The sequence below is a fragment of the Scyliorhinus torazame genome, chromosome 19 (assembly GCF_047496885.1).
Source record: "Scyliorhinus torazame isolate Kashiwa2021f chromosome 19, sScyTor2.1, whole genome shotgun sequence".
NCBI classification, from domain to species: domain Eukaryota; kingdom Metazoa; phylum Chordata; class Chondrichthyes; order Carcharhiniformes; family Scyliorhinidae; genus Scyliorhinus; species Scyliorhinus torazame.
In genome coordinates, this window is record NC_092725.1 from 130,295,485 (window position 1) to 130,315,341 (window position 19,857).

The following is a 19,857-nucleotide window of genomic DNA, read 5'->3' on the forward strand; positions in this document are numbered from 1 at the left end:
GTGACGGCCCTGGGGGGTTGGCCGCTGGGCAGGCGATGGTGTGGCCGCAGTCTGAATGTGTGGGGAGAGGTGTGTCTCGGGTTGTGTGTGTGTGTGTGCGGCGGGGGGGGGGGGGTGGTTAGAGTGGGCTGGGCTCCGGGGGAGTGCCGGGAGGGGGGTCCGTGCCGGGGAGGAGGATGGGGGGTCCGTGCCGGGGAGGAGGTTGGGGTCCGTGCCGGGGAGGGGAATGGGGGGAGGGGGTCCGTGCCGGGGAGGAGGTTGGGGTCCGTGCCGGGGAGGAGGATGGCGGGTCGGTGCCGGGGAGGGGGATGGGGGGGTCCGTGCCGGGGAGGGGGATGGGGGGGGGTCCGTGCCGGGGAGGAGGTTGGGGTCCGTGCCGGGGAGGAGGTTGGGGTCCGTGCCGGGGAGGGGGATGGGGGGGGGGGGGCCCGTGCCGGGGAGGGGGATGGGGGGGGGGGTCCGTGCCGGGGAGGAGGTTGGGGGTCCGTGCCGGGGAGGAGGATGGGGGGGGGGGGGGTCCGTGCCAGGGAGGGGGATGGGGGGGGCAAGTGAGTTGGTCCACCTGGCCAGGTGCCAGCCTCCAACAGTTGGACCCATGCGGTCCATGCCACCTGGCTGGGGGGAGGAGGGGATATGGGTAATGATGACATGTCGTCGTTCCCCCCCCCCACAGGCCGTCATGTTTTCCGATCATCCAGCGATGTTGGCCGCCGTGGCAGCAGCTGCTAATGTCCATGTTGCCCTGGATGAGGAGGAGGAGGAGGAGGAGGAGCGTGCCAGAGAGGCGGGCTGCTGCAGAGGGGCAGGTGGCAGCCGCCCAGGCTGGAGGGACACCTGACCGACAGGACGAGGAGGGGGAGCAGGACGCCGCGGCCCCATGCCAACGGAGGCACCCGAGGGCGCCCCGTGTGTACCGGCCCCGGCAGTCATACCAGGACCTCACGGACCGGGAATGCAGGAGGAGACTCCGGATGAGGCGGGGAAACCGTGGCACACATCTGCCACCTGCTGGCACACCTGTCACCGCATGGCACTGGCGGGGGGACACCCTCTCCCCATGTCCGTCAAGGTTGCGGTTGCCCTGAACTTTTATGCAACGGGGTCATTCCAGGCACCGAGTGGGGACCTGTCCGGCATACCGCAGACATCGGTGCATCCGGGCAGTGACAGATGCCCGAGATGCCATGGCGCACCGCTACATCCGCTTCCCTGTTGACCGGGCCAGCCAAGATGCCCGGGCCGTGGGCTTCTCTGCCGTGGCTGGGTCCCCCATGGTCCAGGGCGCGATCGATGGGATGCACGTCGCCGTGCGGCCACCTGCAGATAACAGGGCCGTGTTCACCAATAGGAAGGGGACCTATTCGATGAACATACAGGTGGTCTGCGACCGTTACCCAGGCAGTGTACACGACTCATACGTGTTGTCACGGTCATCCATCCCCGGCATGTACGAGGGACGCCATCCCCGGCTGAGGGGCTGGTTGCTGGGCGACAGGGGCTACCAATTGCGATCGTGGCTGATGACGCCTGCACGGAGGCCACGCAATGAGGCGGAGAACCGCTACAATGATGCCCATGTAGCGACAAGGGGAGTGATGGAGAGGTGCTTTGGCGTGCTGAAGATGCGTTTCAGGTGCCTGGACCTCTCTGGGGGCGCCCTCCAGTATCGGTCAGATAGGGTCGGCCGCATCATTGTGGTGTGCTGCGTCCTGCACAACATAGCCCAACAGAGGGGCGATGTGCCGCAGGCAGAGGAGGGCGAAGTGGAGGAGCAGCAGGAAGAGGCTCAGTCCTCCCCAGATGAGGGGGATGGGGGCAATGGTCAGGGCAGGCGGGCTAGACACAGGCGGGTGGCTGTCCACCGTTACCGGCTGGCCCAGCGGGAACGGGACAGACTGATAGCCGCCCGCTTCACTGAATAGATGGGCGTGGGAATCGGGTAGTATGGCCACAGACCGCACACCATGGCAACAGCCGACCACCCACACCCCCCCACCCATCCACCCACCCAGCACCCTCACCCCCCCCTCCCCAACCCCACCCACCCCACCCGCATGCACACCACCCACCACCCCCCCCATTGCCGATCCACCTGCGGCACAACGGCCGGGCTCACACAGTTGCGGGTGGACGCGTGTCTATTGCAGGCCATGGAGGATGATGACAACCCGCCCTGCGGTGAGCTCCTGGCTTTACATCGTTGGACTATGTCTGACCCATGGCCAGAGTACCACCATCCACCCGGACCATCCCTGCATGCGGCTGTGACACTGCAGCGCACGGTACCGTCCTCTGCCCGGGGGATGTTGATGGCGGCCCAGGGGGAAGGGGGCAGACTCACCTGGGGCTGAGGTAAGACCACCCCTCACACACACACTTGCGCTCAACGTACATGACACCCCCGCACGCTTTGGACAGAGCACAAAGGCAGCTTCTGTAGGTGTAACATTGACTTTAATAACCAAACGAGTTCATGCATGTGCCCTAGCCCCTAAAACTCATCTGTGCCCTGCACCCGTGCCAACTTACTCAGTGTCTAATTGTTTGGCCTTACGGGCCCTTTGACTACGTCTACGTGGTTCCCCAGACGGTACAGCAGAACTGGAGGTGGACTCCTTTGATTCCTGCCCTCTGACACTGGATCCCTTTGATGGCCGTTTCCTGGGATGTCCTGGCCTAGATGGGCCAGGCTGCGGCCTGGGCGACTGGGATGGCGAGCTGCCAGCCTGTCCTGCCCGTTGCCCACCCGGTGCACCTGGGACGGAAGGGGGGGGAGTCCGAGGTGTCGCGGTGTTCCCGGACCTCCCCTCCAGGGGCACCCGTGACGGACCACACCACCTCCTCCTCCCTCGGGGTGCCCGATGGCCCCCAGGCCTCTACATGGGTGGGGGATGCGAACGGACTGGCCCATCCGACGCCCCCCCCGGCATCTGGCGCTGCCAGTCCTGGAGGCCCGTGCTGGTATCGACAGGGGTCTGCAGGTTTGCAGCCATGGAGCCCAGGGGGTTGGCAAACCCTGTCTGTGACAGTGCGACGCCGGCTCGCACATGGCCAATGGCACCGATGCCCTCAGCGATGGCCTGCAGAGACTGGGCCATGGCCTGCAGAGACTGGGCTATGGCCTGCTGAGACTGGGCCATGGCCTGCTGAGACTGGGCTATGGCCTGCTGAGACTGGGCCATGGTGTTGAGCGCCTCTGCCATCTGGCGCTGGCACTGGCTCATGGCCTCCTGTGAGAGGGCAGCCATGTCCTGGGCCACAGACGCCGCTTGCACGGAAAGCCCCAGGCCTCGCAAACCGTTCCCCATGTCTGACACCGTCGCACCCATTGCCTCCACCGCGGACGCCACCCGTGCGGTGTCGGCCTGGGTGGCACGCATGACCGGGACCACTCCCAGCTCCTGGACGCGGGTGGACTCCTCCACCTGTGACTGCAGCCGCCGCAAGCCGGCTGTCACCCTCTTCGCTCGTCTCCGGGTCGGTGGTTGCATCGGATCTATGGGTGGGTGTGGTAACTCCAGGAACCCGGGATCCATCTGGGCGGCAGATGTTCGCCCAGATGGTAGTGGTGACCTGGGTAGTGGTGTCCTGGGTAGAGGTGTCCTGGGTAGTGGTGTCCTGGCTCGGATGTGATGGGGGCCTGTGGCTGCCCCCTCGTCGCTGGGTGGCACACGCCTGCGTCGTCGCTCCCGCACGTGACGGGGGTGTCGTCTCCCTGTTGCTCCAGGTCTCTCCGTCTCCCGTGGTCTCCGAGGGGCATCCTGCGGGCATCGCATGCTGGAGGGTGCGGGTCTCTCTGTCTCCCGGTGTGCGAGGGGCATCCTGCGGGCGTCGCATGCCGGGGGGTCCGGGAATCTCCGTCTCCCGTGGCCTCCGAGGGGCATCCTGCAGGCGGTCTGCATCTGCGGGGATGGGTGCCTCGACGTTTGGTCCTGCGATACACAATGAAGCATGCATGGTTAGACACGCAGGCAGTGATCAGGTGATATGGGGGGAGGGGGGGATATGGGGGAGGGGGGATATGGGGGAGGGGGGATATGGGGGAAAAGGGGGATATGGGGAGGGGGGATATGGGGGAGGGGGGATATGGGGGAGGGGGGATATGGGGAGGGGGATATGGGGAAGGGGGGATATGGGGGAGGGGGGATATGGGGAGGGGGGATATGGGGGAGGGGGGATATGGGGGAGGGGGAGGGGGAATATGGGGGAGGGGGGATATGGGGGAGGGGGGATATGGGGGATATGGATATCGGGCAGGGGGGGGAGGCTCACCATGGCTGCTCTGACGAGGTCATTCACCTTCTTGTGGCACTGGGTGCCTGTCCGTGGTGTCAGGGCCGCAACGGTGACGGCCTCTGCCACCTCCCTCCACAGACGCCGGCTGTGGCGTGGGGCAACTCTGCGGCCGTGCCCGGGATACAGGGCGTCCCTCCTCTGCTCCACTGCGTCCAGAAGCGCCTCCACATCGCGTGACTCGAACCTCGGGGCTGAGCGGCGGCCAGCCATCCAGTCGGGTGTTCCGGTCGGGTGTTCTGGTCGGGTGGGGGGGAGCAGCGCGGCCTTATGAGCCGTCACGCCGTGTGGCGTGTATGACGCTGCACGGCGTGAACCACGTGCGCAAGCGCGGATCCCGTCACGTCGCTGCTAGCCCATTTCGGGCCGGAGACTTTTGGACCATTTTTCCGACGTGACGCAAGTCAGATTTGCGCCGTTTTCTGCGCCGATCGGCGGACTTTGCGCCGATAACGGAGAATTTCACCCTTGTTTCTGCTCTGACCACTTGTACAGAGTCCTGGGAACTGTTGTTTCCATCCACCATGGCACGCAGAATGAGAGGGAGATTCAGAGAAGAGAACACAGAGGATGACAAATGCTTGTACATGGAGGAGGAGGTGGACGAGGAGGAGGAGGAGTCAGGGGCTGGTTTAGCACAGTGGGCTAAACAGCTGACTTGTAATGCAGAATAAGGCAACAGCGCAGGGGAGGTTGCTGAAACTCTGTCTGCCCGGATAGGGGAGTACATTGCATTCTCTCAAAGCAGAGCACAGTGGACAGAGTGATGACATGTCTTTGCCAGGGTAGCCGGCTTCCCCATGGTGCAGGTACCATTAACTAAGCACCTGGTCCTTTGTGGGGGCACCACCTGTTACGTATTCATACTGTTTTTAGACTTCCATCACAAGCAGCCTTGTGTATGAACAGGCTCACTTTAAGGGAAGGATGGCGTGAGATTAATCAGCCATTCCCATGGGCAAATGGGCAAACATCGCAACCTGTCGCATTCTCATCTTCTAAATAAGGCCGTCAGACTCAATCCTGAATCTGCCACCTAAAAACTGGCGATGAAATGGGCGAACAGCATTTGTAGGAACCCAGAGATATAGGGCGGGATTCTCTAATCCCACGGCAGAGCAAACGCCGCCGCGTTTTACGATGGCATGAACGGGCCACTCCCACGTCTAATTCTGGTCCCTACAGGGGCCCAGCACAGCGCTGGAGCAGTTCACGCCACGCCAAGCCACGCATGCGCAGTGGCGCCGGCGTCAACGAGGGCATGCGCAGTGGACCGGCGCCAACCCACGGATGGGCAGTGGCCTCCCTTAACGTGCTGGCCCCGACGCAATATGGCGCGGGAGTCCAGGGGTCGGCGCGTAAGAAAATAGGCCCGGGGAGCGAGTGGCCGGCCCGCCGATCGGTGGGCCCCGATCGCAGGCCAGGCCCCATCGGAGGCCCCTCCCGGGGTCGGAGTCCACCCCCCACCCCCCCACACAGGCCGCCCCCCGACCCTGCGCGCAGAGTTCCCGCCGGCTGCGAGCAGGTGTGGACGGTGCCGGCGGGACACATGCTGCATCTGAAATGAACTCAGTGGAAATGGGTAGCAAGTACCTAGCAACAACAAACTTCGAGTTGTCGGTGTTGCGAAACATAAAGAAGACAGGCTGAGCTCGGGGTGTGCCTTGTTTTAGGGAGAAAGGAAGCAAGGTAGTGGTAAAAATCCGTGGCACACCGTGTACTCTCCTTTCGTAGAGAGAAACGGTGGAGGGTTTTGGTGTCATGGAAACGTTTGATCAGAATACAGGGCGATGGAGCTCGTCTACAGAACGATTCGATTATTTTGTTCAAACTAACAAGACAGCAGCAGATAAAAATATTCCAACATTCTTGAGCATAATGGGGGGAGGGGGGGGGAACATTTAATCCCCTTTGAGTCTGGTACAGCTGGAAAAAACAGACACAAAAACGTACAAAGGAATAGTGGAGATTTTGCAGGGATGCTATTCACCAAAACCTTTAGTCATTGCAGAAAGGTTTAGGTTTCAGAGGCACAACCAAGCAGAAGGTTGAATCAACTATAATGAAATGAAAATCGCTTATTGTCACAAGTAGGCTTCAAATGAAGTTACTGTGAAAAGCCCCTAGTCACCACATTCCAGCGCCTGTTTGGGGAGGCTGGTACGGGAATTGAACCGTGCTGCTGGCCTGCCTTGGGTTGCTTTCAAAGCCAGCGATTTAGCCCTGTGCTAAACAGACCCTTACAGCTTGGAGCTGAAAAGACTGGCTGGACACCACAAATGTGTTCAACGATACCATCAGAGGTAAATTAATCTGCATTTTAAGGAACAAAGCTATTCAAAAGCGGTTATTGACTGAAAGCAAGCTGGCCTTAAAAAAAGTTTTGGAAGTTGCTGTATCCATGGATTTAGCAGGGAAAGAAGCTCAACTCAACGCAAAGAATTCACAAGGTGTCGGACGTAAACACAGGCTCCCACTCGCCATCAGTGTGCGGAAAATGGGCACTCAGCAGCAGATGTTGGTATAAAGATATCGGCCGGGGTTCTCTGCCCCGCCATGCCACATTTCTACCCTGACCAGCCAGCGGGATTCTCCATTGCGCCAGCCGGTCAATCGGGTTTCCCATTGTGGTGCAACCCCACGCCGTCGGGAAACCCCCGGGCATCGGCATAACGGAGAATCATGCCGGTGGAGAATCCCGGCCCATGACCTGTGGAACTTGTCGAAGAAAGTGCACACGCTTGATGGAAAAAGAAAAAAAACGTCAGGTAAAAGTTGCAGGAAGCAAGAGCAGAATAGAACATATGGCAAGCTGAATCAAAGAAAAGGTGTCCATGTGGTACAAAAGGGACACGGGCAGGGACTCTATTCATAGTCCAAAGATGAACTAACTATTGACGGTGCAACAAACTAATAATGGGTCGCTCCATTACTGGATGGTATTACGATCCCAGACCAGACCCCAACAGTGGCTAGAATACTGGACTGAAACCCCCATATTTTAGTTTATTTTAAGGCACTGTGGAAAGAATGATTCTCTCCAGGAGTGATTGCACAATATAAATCGGACTTTGGCACTTCTGAAACAAAAGCTTTATTATAAATACAATATTAAACTTTTAACTTCATACCCAAAAAAGAACAGCTTACAATTACCCCTTTACACAACTATACAATTTCCCATTAAACAAAAAGAAAAAAAAAACATACAGCTCTGAATCCATCTTAAAATTAGCAGGCAGTATAGAATAGATTGTGGCTTTTGTTAGAACCCCTTCAGACTCTGGCTGAATATCTTCAAATACCTGCTTCAGCTCGGTTGTTTCAGCCTCTTTCTTGTCTTCAGACAAGAACGCTCTGCTTTGAAAATATGTGGGGGGGAGGGGGGAGGGGGGGGTTCGCCATCCCGGGATGCCTGGAAATGTGCTCCCTGATGGGATGGAGTATCGGGCAATGGGGGACAATCCAGATTGGCGCCCAGTGCCAATCCGAACGAGATGCTTTCACCACCAGCTGGTGGCACGAACGAGATTCATGATGCACGTTAGCGCCCTATGCTCCAGCCTCCCGTGATTCTCTGGTTCCTGCGGCTGGGAATCACATGGGTACAGAACACTTGTGATCTCAACAATTATGAACCTGATGGGTTGGGCATGGCGGTGGGCCTTGGCGCACCATGAGATCCACTATGCCAGAGCCACGCTGGTAGAGACCATCCTAGCCCATCCGTGGACCACATGCCAACAATGCACTATGTTCCCACGCCTCTTCCAGCAGACCCCCATCCCTCCAGGGACCCCTGTAATAGGGACCCCCATAGGGACCTCTGTAATAGGTGGCCCCCCAGGTACCCCTGTAATAGGGTTAACCCCCCCAAAGAGACCCCTGTAATAGGGGTATCCCCCACAGGGATACCTGGCCTAAAGGAACCCCCTCCACCAATCTTGCCCACACACAGACCCCACCCCCACAGAGACCCCTCCACCCCCAGGAAATTGGGCCGCTGTCTGGAAGCCAGAGAGAAATCCTGGCATGGGCAGTGGGAAGCATTATAGCTGTAAAACTTACCTTGCAGCTCTCCATGACCATCCCTAGAAGGAGACAGCTGTGCTTGTGTCTGGACCCACAGATCCATTATCTACAAGTCATTCATAGCTTTCGAGTAGTGGTCTGTGATTGACAGCTTTAATCGATCAATTTATATCCATTCACACTTCAGTGGCCTGAGTGGTGAAACCCCAATGTTTATAAGCATTGGCCACATCAAAGACAGGTAAGTGCATTACAAGCACTAAGTGCATTCCAATCACGCCAGTGTGTAATTTCACTGTATTTACCACGCTTTGATGTGGAACCCAAGCAATAGGAGTGTGGGGGGCTGCTTTTCAATGGGAGGGATGGGTCAGGGCTGATTTATGTGGGGACGGTCAGGGCTGATTTGCAGTTCGGAGAAGGGGTGTGGCTGGCTCCGGGACCTCGCTACTGGGCCACCCACTCAAAGTGGCAGCCCGGTAGCGGAATTCTCTTGGAATCCCTTGTATTCTATGCCAGGTATAAATTTGCATGCCGTGGAATGCTGAATTGCATCCCGCTTTACGACTCCAAAAGGACTGTAACAGTGGTGCAATTCTGTTTTGGTGGGAGAACATAGGGAGGGATTCTCCTTTGCCCGATGCCAATATCATAATCGGGCAGAGAATCCATTTTGCTGCCTAAATAGCTCAGTGGGCTAGATAGCTGGTTTGTGATGCAGAACAATGCCAGCAGCGTGGGTTCAATTCCCATACCAGGTTAACCAAACAGGCGCCGGAATGTGGTGACTAGGGGCTTTCACAGTAACTTCACACTTGTGGCAATAAAACATTATTATTATTATTATTAAATCGGGGCCGGTGCCAGTTTGACGCCGGCAGCCATGATCCGACTCCACGCATTGTAATTGCATCGCTCGCCGTTGCAACTATGTTAGCGCATCATCGAAAGACCCTCCCACGATGTTCTGCCCACGATGGGCTGAGTTCCCGACTGCATGGAAGACTGTGTCCAGCACCCCACACTCGGCCGAGATCTGTGCCGCTGGCTGGGGGGGGGGGGCCTTCCGCGAGGGCTGAGGGGACTGGTGGGGTTGCCCAGGTCGTGCCTGTTCGGTCACGGATGGCGGGTCAGGTCCGTGCGCCGCCGGCGCCATGTTGTACGGTGTGACCAATGCATGTCATCGCCATGCGTAAAACGCCCCTGAATTCTCCGTTTCAGCCCGCCCTTAGCTGCTGAAATGGTGAATCCAGCCCATAGTCTCCCAAGTGGAGAATCCTGCGCATTATTAATCTGTTTCCCCTATCCCAGTGTGAAAAAAAACTGTCTTCATCTGTGGTCTAAAAAACACAAGGGTTGCCAGATCAGACTTCACTTCCACAAGCCTTTTCTCTCTCCATAGCTTTCCTCCAAACATAGAAAATAAAGCTGGAGGGGGCCATTCGGCCCTTCAAGCCTGTTCCGCCATTCGTTATGATCATGGCTGATCATCAGGTTCAATACCCTGATCTGCCTTTCCCCCCCCCATATCCCTTGACCTATTTCGTCCCAAGAGCGATATCTAATTCCTTCTTAAAATTACACAACATTTTGGCTTCAAACTCACTGCCTCTCTCCACAGCTTCTCAAAAAGGTCTCTCTGCATTCCTTGGCTCTATCCAGCAATTACCTGATCTCCCCGCACTAAAAAAAACAAACAAATTCTCTCTGCAGGCTGCAAAAGCACATTAACTCCCCAGGGCCCTCCCAAGTCAAACCACAGTCCATTAGCCTAGCCTGAAAAACACATTCCTTCATTCATTGCATCTGCTGGCTGCATTCAGTCTCTGCAAACGGAATTATTTTTAAACAAACACATTCTAACCCCAGGCTTTTAACCCTTAAATTGCCCATTGCATTTGTATTCCAAATTTCCTAATATCCTCCCCATCGTTGCAATGGTCAGCCAGTGAAAATGGAGGTGGAGATTGCGACAGCCATCTCACAGCCATCTCACTGCAGAGATTGTTCATCAAGAAAAGCTCTTACACATTGCTCTGCAACCCTCGAAGATAGTGTTAAACATCTATACAGGAGAAGTGCTTCTGTTGAGGGGCCACATTAATGCAATTCAACGGACAGATTGCAGATTTGTCCTTGCACATGGTTGAAGGAGATTATCCGGCACTAATGGGAAGAACTTGGCTGTAAAAGGTCAGATTAAATTGGGCCGAGGTAAATCTCCTGACAGATTCTGAATCAGGCCGACCTAAAATCTTGAGGCCATGCCCTTGTCTTCAATGATGAGCTGGGAAGCATTAAGGAAATCTCAGTAAAGGTGAAGATCAAGGAAGAATGAAAATCAGGCAAGATGCTTAAAGGCCAGGTCAGTGCTGTACGCAATTAGACCTAAGGAAGAGGCAGAATTGGATCGGCTGGTCAGAACAGGAGTCCTAGAACCCCTTAACGTGAGTGATTGGGCAGCGCCGTATTACCCATGATGAAAAAGGATGGATCTGTACGCATTTGTGGCAATTTTAAAGTCACTATCAATCCTGTACAATGTGCAGAGCAGTACCCTTGACCCCTAATTAATAAGCTAATTAATAATTATAACTGCAAGTGGGCTGGCTGAATGTTTTGTACAGATGATGGAACTTTCATTGAAGGTGAACAGAGAACAAGGTTCATTGTCTAAACGTTTCTGTCAATTCCTGCTCACATCCAGGAATACTATGCACTCAACAACCTAAGCTTCTCCGCCGTTGCTAAAGGTAAAATGTCCATTACGTGCCGCTTTCGATTTTGTTGTGGGTGCGGTGTTTTCAGAACCCCAAAATGCATCATGGAGTTCAACCAACCTCCCCCTTTAATGGATTGTTGCTTTTGAAGCACATGGCTTGTTCCCCAGGTGTGATATTACAATTATGGACACGTGGTTTTTAACCCAAAACAATGTTTATTCCATGAACACAACTTAACCTTTTAAATAAACATTGGATCCCTTAACACCCCTTACTTCAAAGCTAACCCCGAAAATAATACAACACTAAATAATCCCTCAAAATGTTCCTTCAAGCATCCAAAAGGCTTCAAACCTTCAAAACAGTAACACACCAGGTCACAGAATATAGATATTTTCTGTTGGATGGCAGAGATATATCAGCTAGGTTGACTTCAGCTCCAGCACCTTGCTTTTCTTCCTGCAGCTCTCTGGAAACACACAGACATGCCCAAGCTGCTTTCTCAAACTGAAACCAAAAGCAGAAGTGAGCTCAGCTCCCCCTCTGTGACATCACTTTAGTAATATGATCAGCTTCATCTGTTAAAGGTACATTGCTTAAACATCCATTTCTTAAAGGCACTCTCACATGACAATTTGCTAAAACCACCCAAGCCAAAATATATTATTGAGAAAAAGCAGCAGGATCAGGTCATACGGTAGAAAAACAAGGTGAAGCAATGTCAGGGGAATTCCCCATCGGTGGAATCCTCTGGTTTGCTGGGAGCACACCCACGCCCGCGGGCTTCTCAATGGCGTGAGATGGCCACAATGGGAACCCCCATTTGCTCGCTGTGGGAACGGCGAATCCAGCTGCCGGTGGTGGTGGTGGTGGTGGGGGGGGGGGGGGGGGGGCGGTGCTGGAAATAGCGGCTGGGGGAGCAGAGAATCCTGCCCTGTGTTTTTCACCGAAGAGTCAAAGGTTCTGGCAAGAAATGACACCACAAGTAGAAAGTGGGTTCCTGCCACTATTTTAGCACAGACAAGACCAGTGGGTTTCCTACACCGTACAAACCTGAGAAGATGTAATATGGAGAAGGCATGTGGATTAACGTATAGTGACAAGAGTCAATGCGCCAGTGGCAAAACTTCCAGAGAGTACAATCCAGCTGTGCAAAGAGACAAACTTGGCCTTCCCAAGAACCTGGCACTAAACAAAGTAATTGGGGAAAACAGCACCCCAAACATCGAGTCAACCTGGGGGAAAGTTCTGCTAAGAAATTATATCACAAGTAAAAAGTGGATTCCTGCCACTATTTTAGCTCAAGAAATGCAATGCTTAGGAAATCAGAAGCACAAAGGGACTTGGGAGTCCTTGTTCACGTCCAAGCTGCTTTACCTTAAAGTCACAGGCCCATTAATCATCCATGAATCAAAATGGTAATTGCAAGAAAAAAGGAAAGGAAAAATAAGGGAAAGGGCAGGAACAATAAGGAAGGCCCTTACGCTTGAATGCAACACAGCATCTAAATACAGAGATGAGCCGTAACCACAATGGGTTACACTCCCTTAATGCGCAGTTGGTGATTGACTTTGCTCTGCACATTGTGGATGTTTATCCCAGCAGCAATCTCGATGTCAGGACAATCCTCATGTGTCGGACTCTAATGTTTCACCGTATGGTCCAGACACTGATGGAATAATTGGGAGTTGGGCATTGGTAAGTATTCAATGCAGCCTCTCCACTGGCTTGAAGAGTAAAGCTGGTGCTATATTATGTATCTGCATGCCATTGCAATGTAAAGGTGCACGGCAGAGCAAGGGTTAATGTGGACTGTAGAATAGCACCACCCACGGTATAGTATGGAGAGTCACATGGTAATCGACTCGGAGAGACCAATCTGGAAGCAGCCAACATCCCTGGCAGAGCACCATGCATCGCAGTAACCTAAGATCTATAAATATTTAATCGACTAACAAGAAACGGTTCATATTTAAACATACAAGCCTCAAGATCTCAGCACTGAGACATCTGGGCCGGAATTCTCTGGCCGTTCACTGGCAGCGGGATTCTCTGATCCCGCCGGCAGTGCACCACCGCCTACGATTTCCCGGCAGCGTGGGTTGGCTTCAATGGGAATTCCCGTTGTCATCGGTGGGAGGAGACATTCCTGACGGCAGCGAATTGCGCACCATCTCCCGCGGCCGAGAATCAGGCAGCTGGGAGGCCGGAGAATCCTGCCGCTAAAGAACCCATATTATAACAGATTGTACAGAGTGTTGTGTGATGAATTCTACTGCTGTTACCATGATACATTCTGTTGTCACTGCCTTTGAAGGTCACTGCTTGGACATCATGAAGCAGCCTTGTATAAGTTACAAGGAAGTCTTTATTAACAGCACAGAACTATGTACATATTTACAGTAGCTATGAAGAGGACACCATACTAGATCTTTACACATTATTATTCATCTCTAGACTGGCCCAGATCTAGGTCATGTGCCTTCTTATATCACCTTGCAGGCAATACTGTGCTCAAGCTTACCTTAACCCCTTAGTTACCAGGTTATCTTAGTTACTCAGAGAGTGGTTAGGGTGTGGAATGGACTGCCTGCTGTGATAGTGGAGTCGGACACTTTAGGAACTTTCAAGCGGTTATTGGATAGGCACATGGAGCACACCAGAATGACAGGGAGTGGGATAGCTTGATCTTGGTTTCGGACAAAGCTCGGCACAACATCGAGGGCCGAAGGGCCTGTTCTGTGCTGCACTGTTCTATGTTCTATGTAACATGCAGCTCAAATGCTGTAGGCTCAATTTCCAGTTCCACTAAGTTAGCTGATTTTAATTGGAGCAACAACTGGCTTGACTGTCAGATCAGCTGAGAAGGAAGAGGAAAATACGTTTGTGAAATTTATCTCCAGGCTTACGGGTACGATATCACGGTGTTACTGGGCCCATGGAATCATGTATCTCAGCAAGATTCAGTGCCTCCCCTACAAGCTGGAATTAAGTAAACATTGGTTTACGGTGAAAATCAAATTGCTTTCTTTTATGAGCCCTGTAAGTATGTCCCCCATGGAAAACAGAGGAACAAATTCCACGTGCAGCTCACGTGTCTTGTCCTGTGCACATTCAATAAATTGTCATTGATCTGGAAATGAAAATAATTGAAAATAATTCGAAAGCGAGCGCTGTCGCCTCTTGAATGATGAGAGACATGTGTCTTTGCTGAGCAATTGAGATCTTTTTGTACTCGTTACATTTATATTCGTTGCAGGAAAGAAAAATAAAATCACAAGAGCTTCAATTGTTACACTCAACGCACTCTCAGTTTACAAGCAAATGAGATTTAAGTTCTGGGACTTTTATTATGGTGTAAAACCCTTGTGATACCTCGGGTTCATTTATAATGATCTGTTGACAGTTAGGGGGTCTTTTTCGGTCTATTTAATCTCTGCAATAGACTACACAAAAAAAACCTCGCAGCCAGCCAGTTCAAGTTATAATAAATTATTAAATGCAGCTATCCATTGAGCTCTATGTGTGTCGACTAATCCCAGACTGGGAATCGTCAGACAATACTGCTAGGTTGAGCTGGGTTGAATGAATGAGGCCTTATAATACAAAGAAATTGAACACCACCAAACAAAACTAACAACATACCACAGCAGAATATTCACTTTCAAATGGAAAGAACCCACTTATCACTAAAGCTGAAGTTCACTTTCATACAAATTGAATTGATTATTGTACAGAGAATAAAAATTAATTTTCTGCACTATTTACCTCCATCTATTATCGCCCTTGTCGATTATAGTGAAATAATTAATTTGGGCTACAGTTTAGCTTGAAATTACTGGATGAAAGGGAAGGATAAAATGACCATTTATATGGGAAAAGTAAAAATAGGTTTTCAGATCGTAACCTCATATAATTTAATAGGATGTCTATTTTTGTTTTGCTCCATCAGAGGTCTGACATATGTGGAATCCCATCACCATCTTCAAGCATCTCCAAACCAAGCGACTAATAAATTCACAGAGTGAATTAACTGGCTTTGTAAAAGGGGGAATAGACCGAGCACCCCTGCATTAGCATATGCTAATCAAATGCTCTTCCTCAGGGATTTGGGAACAGCAGAACACGGCAGCAAAGTTGTTTACTTTTTAGAAGAACAGTGGGCGCGATTCTCCACTCCCACGCCGAAGTGGCCGCGCCGTCGTGAACGCCGTCGAGGGTTCACAACGGCGCGGACCGGTCCCGATCCCGACCGATTCAGGGCCCAAAAAAGGGCTAGGATCGGGGCCGCGAGAACCTCGGGGGGGGGGGGTTCCGCGAAGGCCGCGTCGTCACCGCGCGCGCCCGAATGATGCACCGCTGCATCATAAATTGCGCGAACCGCGCACAGAGGACCCGGAGGAGAATTGAGGAGACGGCTGAGCCCCGAAGAGCTGCACCGAGGATCCGGGATACGGACCTGGACACCCTGGTGGCTGAGGTGGAGCGGAGAAGGGACACCCTCTGCCCGAGACGTGGGCATCGCCAGCCATCCAGCGCGGTGAGGCGCGGCTGGCGGGAGGTGGGCACTGCAGTCAGTGCTGTGGGGCAGACCCCCCGGATGGGGGAGCAGTGCCGCAAGAAGCTGCACGACCTCACCCGGGCTGCCAGGGTAAGTGCCATGAGGGTGCCCCCAGGCTCCCCCCCCCCACCCCACCCCCCGGCTCGGGGGGGAGGGGGGGGGAGTGCGGTTGGGGGGGGGCGGGGGGTGTTGGGTGTGTTGGGGGGGACTGGGGCATCAGGGGCGATGTTGGGGGGGTTTGGGGGGTGTCACGGTGCCCAACTGTCTACTCGACCCACATGAGCCCCGGGACCCCCCTGGAGCGATGCCATGGCGTGCTGTCTCCTGAACCAGCAACAATGTTGTCTATATCTGCATGCCCTGATGATACCCGGCTAATGGTGATGCTTTATCCCCCCCAGGACAAGACAGCGCACAACCAGCGGGAGCGCATGAGAACCGGAGGGGGTTCTCCGGTCCTGCACCCCCTAACCATTCACGAGCAAAGGGCCCTGGTCCTCGCTGGGGGATCCGCCACCCGGGAGATCGCGTAATGCCAGGTCGGAGGCGCAGAAGCAAGTGAGAGAACCCTGCATGTCCTCTCCACCCCCAACCCGTCATCGCCCCCCTCACACTCTGGCCACTGCAACCCCGATCCCACCCCCCCCTCACACTCTGGCCACTGTACCCCAGTCCCATCCCCCCTCACACTCTGGCCACTGCACCCCAGATCCCCTCCCCCCTCACACTCTGGCCACTGCACCCCAGATCCCATCCCCCCTCACACTCTGGCCACTGCACCCCAGATCCCATCCCCCCTCACACTCTGGCCACTGCACCCCAGATCCCATCCCCCTCACACTCTGGCCACTGCACCCCAGATCCCATCCCCCTCACACTCTGGCCACTGCACCCCAGACCCCATCCCCCCTCACAATCTGGCCACTGCACCCCAGACCCCATCCCCCCTCACACTGTGCACCCACCACCACCATACACCCGGGCCACCGTGTCTAACGAACCCCAAATCTTTTATGTTCCCCAGGGCCACCCGCCGAACCTTCAGGGACGTCTCGCCCAGGAAGCAGCGCAACGCCACCCACCGCAATGGCACCCAGGGACGCACGGCAGAGGTTGACAGTCGGTCGGGCAGGAGGGCAGACCTCACAGTCTGGGACACAGGACCGGGACGCTGAGACCTCCGGACAGACATTAGTCAGGGGCACAGGGTGGACAGTCATGCCGAAGCCCACATCACGGCCACACACCCGCTGGATCGAACTGGAGGTCAAGACGACATGGCCCGCATGGAGCTTGCGCCTGGCCATGAGGGGGACCAGTACACACCAGACTTCTTGACGGATGATGACCTCGAGCTTGCGGTACTGCTGTCTCCCACACCGTTCACCATCGCAGAGCCACTCACCTCGGTTGGGCAGATAAGTGATGAGGCTCCCGGGTCACAGTCTGGTGCGCACCCCACAGCCGAGCCGGTACAGCAGGTGGAGTTTGGAGCAGCCAAGGGGCTGGATGGTCGGAGGGCAGCCCAGGCCCAGCAAACAGCTGCCATCCAGACGGTTCCCGGGTTCCTGGATGTAATTGACCCACCCGGACAACCGATGCATGTGGACACCCAGGGACTGAGTAACGGGATGAGGGCCATCTTCCAGGACCTGCACACGCAGCTGGAGGAGTCCATTCACGTCCAGGAGCAGGGAGTGGTGCCGCTCATCGCAGCCACCCAGGCCGACACCGCACGGGTGGCGTCCGCGGTGGAGGCAATGGGTGAAGGGGTTTTGGCCATGGGTCAGGTTCTGCAAGGCGTTGGGCTTCACGTGCACGCGTCATCCATGGCCCAGGAGAGGGCTGCCCTCTCACAGGTAACCATGCGCCAGAGCCAACACAACATTGCCGCCGCTCTCCGGGCCCTGGCTGAGTCTCACCATGACATGGCCTGGTCCCAGCAAGCGATGGCTCAGTCCCAGCAGTCAGTCGCGGAGAGCATTGACCGCCTGGCGCACATGATGGATGGCGTCGCGCACTCACAGGTTGAGATAGCACAGTCCTTGGCAGGAATGTCGCATTCCCTGGGCCCCGTCTCGGCGAACATTCGGACCGTGGTCAATACCGCTGCAGGCCTCCAGATCTGGCAGCGGCAGGTGTCGGGGGTGCGACGGGGCATGGTCTCCGAGCGCATCTCCGTCCCACAGTGAGGCCCGGGGGCCACCGGGCTCCCCGAGGGAGGAGGAGGTTCTGGGGCCCGTCCCGATAGCTCCACCAAGGGACGTCCCGGTACACTCGGCCTCCCCCCCTTCCGTCCCTGGCGCCTCTGGTGGGGAGCGGGCAGGTCAGGGTGGCACCACGCCATCCAGCACGCCCGCCGAGCAACCTGGCCCATCGAAGCCGGGCCGCCCCAGGAAACGTGTGCCGAAGGGGAGCCATGTCGAAGGGCGTGATTCACAGCAGTCCACCTCCACTCCTGCTGTACCATCTGGGAACACACCTAGATGTAGTGGAGGGCCGGTAAGGCAAAGTTGTTAGGCACGTAAGAAGTTGGCACGGGTGCAGGGCACAGTCTAGTTGTAGTGGGTAGGGCACCTATGTTCACCACACGAATAAACGCACTGTTAAATTTGACTTGTAAGACTGTGTGCTATGTCCGGTGCCAGGGGGCTCGGGAGGGTGCCCGATTGGCGTAGTGGTATATGAGCCGTTCAAGGTCTATTCCGGATGCGGTGACCCTTCCCCCCCGCTCCCCCCCCCCCCCCCATAATCGGACACCGTTGTCCTCGGTACACCGACGCCAGCCACCCCACACGGGCATGTGGTGAAATATCCGTCAGGAAGGCTGTGACCACCGGAGTGCATGGTTCAGCTATAGCCATGAGTCAGACCTCGGCTGGCGAATCTCAGCTCACAGCTCATCGCAGAGCGGGCTGTCATCATTCAACATGGCACTGATCACACCCGCTTACCCAATTATCACTGTTGTGCAATCCCGTAGTGCCGCAGTGGTAAGGTGATGTGGAATTGTTGCCGTGAACGCGGTGCGGGGGTGCGGGGGGGAGGGGGGGGGGTTGGTGGGTGCTGTGTGGTGCCCGTGTACAGGAGTGATGGTGCAAGTGGCAGTGTTCAGCGAATCCCACCCCCACAGTGCGTGAACCGTGCGGCCACCGACGCGTCGCGTGCCCGCTGTCCGCGGCGGTGCCGTCGCGCAGCCTCCTGGGCGTAACGAGCAGCCGGGCAGTGTCTGCGTCCTGCGCCCCTCCCCCCACCCTGATGCGCCCCATCATCCTCCTCCTCCGCATCCTCCTCTTCCCCATCCCCCTCGTTTGCGTGAGCGTCGGTGCCGTCGGGTCCTCCCTCCGACTCCTCCACCAGGGCATCTCCCCTCTGCATGGCTATGTTGTGCAGCGCACAGCAGACCACAACCATGCGACCGACCCTGTCGGGTTGGTACTGCAGGGCCCCTCCGGATCGGTCCAGGCATCTGAAGCGCATCATCAGCAGCCGAAGCACCGCTCCACCATACCCCTGGTTGCTGCATGGGCCTCATTGTATAGGCTCTCCGCGTTGGTGTGAGGCCTCCGTATTGGCGTCAGCAGCCATGACCTCAACGGATAGCCCTTGTCGCCCAGCAACCAGCCCCTCAGCCGGTGGGGGGCATCCATCGAACATTGCGGGGATGAACGACTGTGCCAGAATGTAGGTGTCATGCACACTGCCGGGGTACTTTGCACACACGTGCATGATCTTCATGTGGGGGTCGCACACCACCTGAATGTTCATGGAGTACGCGCCCTTCCTGTTCATGAACACATCCGTGCTGTCTGCAGGTGGGCGCATGGGGACGTGCACACCATCGATGACACCCTGGACCATCGGTATCCTGGCCACCTTGGCGAATCCACGTGCCCGTGCTTCCTGCTGTGCTCGGTCCTCAGGGAATTGAATGTACCTGTCCGCGATGGCGTACAAGGCGTCGGTGACGGCCCTGATGCACCTGTGGACCGATGCCTGTGAGATTCCGGATAGGTCCCCGCTCGGCGCCTGGAAGGAACCGGTAGCGTAAAAGTTTAGGGCTGCCGTCACCTTGACGGAGACTGGTATCGCGTGTCCTCCTCCCATTCCACGTGGTGCGAGGTGCGCCATGAGCTGGCATATATGTGCGACCATCTCCCTGCTGAACTGTAGTCTCCTCCTGCATGTGATGTCCGTTAGGGCCTCGAACGGCATTCTGTCACGGTACAGCCTCGGCCTTGCTGGACG